This window comes from Cupressus sempervirens, chromosome 3 (assembly GCF_028749045.1).
Source record: "Cupressus sempervirens isolate cs-2001-9-10 chromosome 3, ASM2874904v1, whole genome shotgun sequence".
Taxonomy (NCBI): domain Eukaryota; kingdom Viridiplantae; phylum Streptophyta; class Pinopsida; order Cupressales; family Cupressaceae; genus Cupressus; species Cupressus sempervirens.
Window position 1 is genome coordinate 134,407,051 of NC_143120.1, and position 8,662 is coordinate 134,415,712.

Consider the following 8,662-nt stretch of genomic DNA (forward strand, 5'->3'; position numbering starts at 1 on the left):
CCTCGTATCAACTCAAAAAAGCTTCCTCGTTTATTAAATTCCCAACAGCAGCGAGATTACTGTCTAATAAATTCCCACTTCAGTTACTTCATAGACTTCGCTAATATTTGATCTGACTTGGACAACTATTTGATGACTGTCCTCTTAAAAGGTATGATACATTTTAGTCTCGATTACTTCATATACAGCCAGATTTTGATTTCGGATAACTTCTTGGTGACTGCCCTAATAAAAAATCTGATTTTAAAAAAAATCTTAATTACTTCACAGACTTCAACAATTTCTCAATTATTAAAAGTAACTGAGTTTATGCCTGTTCAATCAGCAATATGATTATAAATGACAAAATCTATTTTCTAAAATTCAAAAAACTTTATTTTATTTGCTCTCTATATTTTTATGTTTTTCTACATTTTTTACATTTATTTGAAATGCTGATTTTTTAATTTTTTAATTTTTCAGAAAATCTCATACTTTTGATTTGCATATCTTTTCCCTAGACAATGTTTTTGCTGCTATGGAGAAAACAACAATCACGTTTATGGAACTACAAAGCTTATGTTGTGTCAAGGACAAATGGCAATCGGGCTTGAACTGGATTTCATCATTCATCTGTCCAGGAACCACAGACTGGTGACCTAATGAGTTCAGAAAACAGCAACCCAACAATAACAAATCCTCTCCTGTGAATTGAGAAAAATTCACACGATCATTCTGCTCTGTAAGATCTGGGTTGCAGGTTACCACGATCATTCTGCTCTGTATATCTTCATCTGATCCCTCTACACAGCCTATTAAATGACGCAATTAGAGTCTACACAGATGAACTAGAGTTTACTGCAGCGCCTCCTAATGAAATATCCAAGTTTAAAGTAGGATTAGTTTAAACCAAAGCTATTAACAGCTGTGGTATGATGACTGATCTCAAGAAGAGCTTGTATGGTAGATGAGTAGATAACTCAATTTCATGTCTTGCTATGAATTTTTTCCCAAGTAGCTATTAAAATTCTGTTTAAGAGATTTTTTAATTGTTCCTATTGGATGCATCCTTAATGGAAATTCCATAACAAATTTTAAACATGTTAGCCCGATTTTGGGACAGGAATGGCAGGGGACTGGAGGACGCATTTCTGGGATGGTGATTTTTTTATTTTTTATTTTTTTCATATGTTGGGGACAGCTAGGGGATGGAAAAGAAGACGTCTGTACAAATTAATAATTTTAAAAAAAATATATAGAAAAGTTTTATACATTCACGTAAAATCATAGATAAAACATGCATATATACGTTATAGAACCTTAGCATATGACATTTGTGTTGAATTAATGCCCTTGTTTGACCATCAATATTGATGGTTTTGATTAGTCTACACAAGCTATCCCATTGATGTTCATTTCTAGCCTTAAAATGTCACTTTGAAGGACTATGAGTGGTTTCAAGCCTGAAAAGTATGGCCCTGTACAGGTTGAACCTCTCTGTGATCTCTTAGGTACTATGATTTGCTGCATTTCTTGACCTCTTAATTGCTGTTTGGTAGTGATGGTGTTGTATGTCGCTGCTGGGTAATCTTAAGAGATGATCTTTGATGATTTGGGAAGGTGTTTAATGAATTTTATAGCTGTTTTGACCTACAAACAGCTGAAACTCAAACCTGCAACCAAATCTGTTGCAGACCTAGCTCAGTCCAGACTTGTTGCAGTTAGAACTGACATATATAGTTTAACGTGTATGCAATTTATCAAACATTTAAGGCTGAGAAGGCCCATAAGAAGAAATAAAGAATGTATTTTTACAACAATTGAGTTTTTTAAAAATTAGTTGGGAAAAGGTGAACAGCTGCCATGAGATGTTTAGGGGTCTTTATAGACGTCCCAACCTCTCCCCTTTGAGAATTGCTGCCGTCCCCAAGTTTCTGGAACATCTCCTACAATTTCTCAGATTTGGGGATGGCTAGGGTTGGGGATAGCTAGGGGACTACCCCAGTCCATTTTTCACCAAAAAAGGGCTTGGGATCCGTCCCTGGGTTTCCTTGTTCTTAAACTAAATAATAATTTTGCAGCCTTAACTAGTTAGACCAGAAATTTATACAATTATCATATGCTGGTAAGTTAAATCATGTGGTTCAAAAGCAAAAATTGTCCTGCAGTTGGCACACAATTCTTGAAAACAAGACTATCATATTGTTCATCTTACAGGACACACTGGAATTAGGTCTTGTTGAAATATCTTTCTCTTCCTCGTGCATGAGAATATCAGTTAGCATCTTGACAGCAAATAAGACAAACTTCTTATTGAGGAAGTAGTAGTAAAATGATTTTGATGTTATCTCTGAGGGAAAACAATAAGCAAGAAAAAAATCAGCGAGAATCTCTCTAAATATGCCTAAAGTATTTTGCTGAATGTTTCAGGACAATTTTCCTCTGTTTCACCTTCAAAAGAGCATCCTGAGGATGGAAATAGCTTTTAAAGGAAATGGCAAAAACACTTATATTGTTGTGAAAGCAAATATAGAATTATCATTTCATAGCCCTAATTATGTTTGATCTGCAAGAGAGTTGGCAACAATAACATTAATAGAAAACTCCCCAGCCAAATGTAGGCTTATGCAAACTGAGAGAGAAGAGAGGACACAGCAAATCAACATTGTTTGGTTCTCAGGGGAATTGCATTGTACTGTATTCTTACAGCAAAAATCAAAGCTTTGTCTCATGGGCATGGATTTGAATCAAATCACTGCCTTTTCTGGCATCTCAATGGAAAAAGGTTGAATAATTTAAAAATTATACAAATTTCACTACGTTCCATCAATTCAGGAGCGAGGTACATGCTGTCATGAATATGAAGAATTGGCTTTTACGTGTTTTTCCAGGAAACATTTTGCTCTGAAACAAAATAGCATGCATTAACTGTAAGTAATGAGACATTTGTTCTCTTCAAATTGTGGTTTTATTTAGCAGAGCACTGAAAGGTAGGATTACACAGCACGGACCAATTCAATTCTTTACCATTTAACCATAGTACTATGAAGTAAAAATGGAATATCAAATAATAGAAAAAAGTTGGTGATTTACAAACATCTGAGAATGAAATTGCCTGTCATCCAATCAAAATAATTGGAAAAGAAGAACCTACCTTTGTGTTGCCTGTCAAGGCTTTCAATGAAGGAAAGTTTCCTTAAAAGTATCAAGACGTGTTGCCACAGAAAGTGTCTATCTGATCTGAAAGAAACGTATAGTTGCTTACACTCAAAGATCTAGAATAGCAACCTTCAGTACTCTGATACTTGTACGTCTGTTGGGTGCTTCCCAACCCACTGCTAACTAAGCTATTCTGGATAACAATATAGCCCTCTGCATTCTGAGTATTATCTAAGGAACTGAAAAAACTATTCGTTGGGCCAACAATGGAGATATCCATATTGAATCCATTTGAAAAATTTGCTGTCTCAAGATAGGTGTTATTACCTTTGTCCACCTCAGCAAAATACATATATGTGGGAAAAGACCTATCAACTTGAGTAGATAATAGTGTCCCCGTGGGCGCCTCAATTATAGCACCACTTTTGGCTCTTATACTTTGCTCCACGGTCTGTGCATCTCCATTGTTTTCAAAAGTCATTGAATTTATGAACTTGTATTCTTGTGAAATGTGAGTAGTTATCTTCCCCTGAGATGATTCCACCCAGCCAGAGTGGGAAATCCTCCTGTGGGCAGATGTAACAAAAGATCCATTTAGGCCTTCGAAGTTTGACTGAAGATCGGTCTTTAAAGGGGAAGCCTCATATTGAGTTAATTTTCCATTTGTTCTTGCATTCTTGTTATCAAGCCACAAGTGCAAATTTGAATCCACAAACCACACATTGAGAGCATTGGTCACAGACAAGCTGAACTTGTGCTCTTTTTCATCCAACAATTTTCCCAAAAAAGGCGTGATATCAATTTCATAACTAGGCAGACTAAAAGACCCAATACCGGAAACAGGACGCCAGAATAGTGGATTAATCCCTCCTGTATAAACTACAGGAAAAGGCCACACAGCCCCAACCACTGTATCATCTACCAAAACCACTACCTCTCTAAAAGGTCCATTACCTGCTGTACCGGTCAGATTGTTAGCCTCGATGTAAACATTAGGGGCATTGCCGTACCAGAACTCGTCATCTGAATGGAATGAAACATAAATCTCCAGAACTGCCCTGTAAGCATTAGGCGGTATCCGCAATGACTTCCCCTGAACATCTGATGTATTGTGTATTTGGAACCATGCGCCCGCAGTCTCCGAGGAGGGTAAGGAAATGGGCATAATCGAATCTGCATACCCATAATGCTGCAACCCCATAATCCTCTTCTCTTCATAAAAATGGAATGTTATATTGACATGAAAGACCCCAGTATATGTCTTATCTATCACATTGTTAAGCTTCACTTCAAGAATCTGAGGGCTTTTCAGCAGTGGGGAGTACTTAGTTATATCCTTGAAAATAGTCCATCCAATTCCTGTTTTTGTGGGCTCTGCAGTACATGTCCTGAGGATCTCCACGCCACTCAACCAAACCCCAGCGATTCTATCGAACTGCCTTCCTTTACATGTTGCCTTCCACTCCATAACAACTTTACTCCATTTGTTAGGGCACCATTTGGGGGGGCTATAATTCACTATCAATGGTGGTTTTCCGACCGTGTTACCAAAATCATGCTGTAAAACATGCATGGAGCATGGCCTCTCCTTGGGAAGTTCAATAGGTTTTGTAACCTCAAAAAATACCAATGGGGGTGTTTCATTTCGAAATTCATTCTCACTAACCTGGTACGCGGATCCTTCAATTTGGGGATGAATTTGACTCTCCTCGTAGGTGACTGTTTGTATTTGATCCCAGATCTCTCTCTGCCTTCCAAGATTCACCATTGCATGAGCTTCGCTGGTCATCAATATCATCGTCACCGCTATTTCCCACCATAGCAGATGAGCGTCCATTCTGAACATTCTCTAACCAAATACAGAATGTGATGAATCTCCTAGTATAAGTTAATCACGCACTCCATGGTCTCATACAAGCCAGCAGCTAACTAAATGGTAGACAAGACCAATGTAAAGTTTTCATAGAAATACGGGATTCGATATCTGCGAGGGCATACAAGATTGTTGTAATACCCCAAGCGTGCTGACGCTGGCTAATCTCGGTAAGACAATTTAATTAAAAAAAATAAAAAATCAAAGAGGCAAAAAAGGTAAGTATGATTCTTTTCCAAATTTACAAAATACTGCCAAATTTTTTATCACAAAATATGCAGAACATAGATCAAATGTTGAAAATTTCAAAAAAGTTCATTGTGTTTTTATTTTTTTTGAAATTTAATCAATGGTGCAATTTGTAGGGAGGATAGTTGCGTCCTTTAATAAGGACCAATTTCAAGGCCCTCCCTCTTTTTATGCAAGCAACCTAAAAATAGTAGGTCGCCTAAAGAATAAAATTTTGTTTTGATTTTTTTTGGCTCATCTTTGTGGGCAACTTTGCACTTTGACTCGCACTTGGGTTTAATGTTTTAAATTTAAAATGCATTGCTTGATGAAGCTTGTCCTGTTGCAGACCAAAGTTTGATGATCGTGTGGTTGTATTTACTGCAAAATATATAATTCAAAATTGTTACAAGGAAGAGATGATTTTGGGTAGGCTTTCTCAAAGATTTTACAATGCGTATAACAAACAATTTCTATAACGAGTGTTTCCTGATACATTTGTGTTGGTTAAGATTTTTCATTCTTAAATAGCATTCAAAAATCGTCATAAATAATCTATTAGAATGGGCTGTTAAATTTAACTTACAATGTGCCTGTGGTGTCGTAGAGTTATTCTCGTACATCAACCTTAGAATTTATTCTTGGACTTTCAAAGCTCAAGAGGCTTATGTGAGAATGAGAAGGTTGGAGTTGATCACTTTAGGCAAGCAAAATCCCAAGAAATTCTGGAAGCAACTGCAATAAAAGAGAAAATAGATAGCTAACAATATCACGAGCTCTAATGGTTCGAGTACACAAGGATGTTATATGAACACGAATAAGAAAAAACCTTTGATAATCAAGGCCACAAATGAGCTTTTTACTATGGAAGACATCTTCGAAGGCATAAAGAAATTGGCAAGCAAAAAAGCCCAAGACATTGATGGGTTGCAAATTGAACATCTAAAATAGGGCAACAATATCTTGGTTCCTCATATTTACCACATCTTTAATGATAACATTAAGGAGGGGTTTCCTAAAAAATAGACTACTAGCATGGTTATCCCTCTCCATAAAAGTCGTGACATAAATAATCCATCAAATTATGGAACTATTAAGATTAACCTCCTCTTGGGAAAGCTCTTTGGTAGCATGGTAGAATGCAACATCAACAAGTGGCTTGAATCATAAGGTAAAAGAGCTAAGGGGTAGACAGGTTTCAGACCAAAACACTCCACTGTTGACCATGGGGTAACACTAAGATTCTTAGTTGAAAAGATTTGAAATACACAAGGTGAAGAGACCTTTTGCCACTTTGTTGACTTTAAAAAGGCCTTTGACACAGTATCACGTGACATGCTCTAGCTTAGAATGGAAGAGTTGAAAAATCTTATTAAACTTAAGGCTATAACACATAGATTATATGAGTAAGTCATTGCTAATATCATAACTATGGAAGGGATGTCGGATAGCTTTGGCAACTATATAGGGGTCAAGCAGGGATGCCCCCTTTCACCAACCTTGTCTAGGTTATATATTGACAAATTAGAAGAATGTCTAGACAAGAACAATGGCGATGGGGTTAAGCTGGCTAAGTATGTGATTAAGTTGCTTCTTTATGTAGACAACCTCATATTATTTACTAAAACTATGTATGGTTTGAGGGAACACTTGAAGGCGCTTGAGGGATTTTGTCACATGGTTAGGATGCAGGTGATTACTAGCAAAACCAAACTGACGATTTTCTCTTTAAAAAGAAACAAGAGGCAACATAACACTTTCATTTTCAATGGTAGCCCATTAGAGATGGTGGACGAGTACAAGTACCTTGGGGTCAATTTCAACAACAAGCTTAGTTGGGAAACTTGTAGAGCAAAAAGAATTCAAGGAGGATGTAAAACATTATACTCCTTACATAATGGATATAGGAATGTGGAATTATGGATTGGAAAACTTAAAAGTGTTATTTGGCTTGTTAGTTACCCTGATGATCCTCTATGGATGTGACATTTGGGCAGTAGCATGTTCGATCAAAAATGGAGATAGGTAGAAAGAATCCAAAAACATTTAATCACCATTAGTCTCAAAATTAAAACCACGGTTCCCTATGAGATCAAATTGGTAAAAATGGGCATCTTCCCATTAGAGGCATCAACAATGTGATGCAGGAGGGTCCTAAGCTAGTTGGCAATCTTGCATGTTGGAGTGGTTTTGGCCTTGGAGTTGGAGAACTTGGTCATAGAGGGACTGATGCTCGGTCATTATTGGGTAGTTCTTGGTCGCAGTGTTAACCGAGGTGCTCGATCACTAAAGGGGCTCGGTCGCTAAAGGAGCTCAACATATATTGTTACTTGGCATGTATTGTTCCTCAGCATGTACCATGTGTTGGAACTCTTTAGAATAACTAAGCGAGGGGGGTGAATTAGTCATCCAAGGTCCAAATGTACAAATAAAACTTTTCAGTGCTTAACAGATTCATATCCATAAAACCATATCATGCATGCATCCATTAGAACATCCAACACCTTAACTTAGTCATTGTCCTAGGTCAAAATAACTTTGTAGAAATGTAAACATGAAATACCATAAACTCATTCATACAATTTGACAGAAGGATTTTACGTGGAAACCCAATTTGGAAAAAAACACCAGTAACATGCTACCCATTTTCACTCTTATGAATTAATGCCCTATTAAAGGCCAGCCCTGTTAAAGGTTACAATACACACTGTTAAATGTGACTTGGTTAAAGGATTTCAATCACCCTATTAGGAGCGAGCCTTGTTAGAGGACTTTAGAACATTCCATTAAAATGTCACCCGGTTAAAAAATTTACAAATAACTGTTAGGTCAACCTTAATCCAAAGGATTTATCCAGACTGATACAATTATTAGAAAGTAACAATAGGACTTGATATAATAATAAAATTCAACTCACTTGTAGATTACAAATCTCTGGTTTACTACTCCATTCTGCTTGGCATTCACACTCTTCATCTCTGATAGTTTATTTACCCTTCAATCATTCATCCTCTTAAGCCTTCTTGCTTTGTATGCCAATTGCAATCTCTTCTATTTGGCCACCATATGAAACAACACCCTAAACTTCTTGTCTTCCTTAGGTTCTCGCACATGAAAACCTTTGCTTCTGGCCTGCTATTTCTATAAATAGAGATATTTAATTTTTTTTTCATTTAATCACAATCGTCTATTTTAGGGTTTGGTAAGATTCAATGAATCTACCCACTTTTCCATTTTAGTCCCTCTAGAAACTTATCTTATAATCTTCCTTGAATTTGCCTCAAAATTATCTTGAATTATGCATCACCAACTCATCATAGTTATCTTCCACATGCTTCACACAATTCAAGAAATCAAATTAGTCATCTTAGATTCATCAAATCTTTGATTTAACACTTTTTGTTGTCACTCAACATCTACACT

The 8,662-nt window shown here is 36.7% G+C and overlaps 1 pseudogene across 1 annotated transcript; it reads right to left on the reverse strand.

Annotated features, from left to right (window-relative positions):
* Positions 1-2,462: 2,462 nt before the first annotated feature.
* LOC149565120 (peptide-N4-(N-acetyl-beta-glucosaminyl)asparagine amidase A pseudogene) lies at positions 2,463-5,157 on the reverse strand (annotated as a pseudogene). The gene is made up of 2 exons (XR_016361998.1): positions 3,134-5,157; positions 2,463-2,883 (listed from the first exon to the last, which is right to left on the reverse strand). The product of XR_016361998.1 is annotated as a peptide-N4-(N-acetyl-beta-glucosaminyl)asparagine amidase A pseudogene (transcript).
* Positions 5,158-8,662: the final 3,505 nt, after the last annotated feature.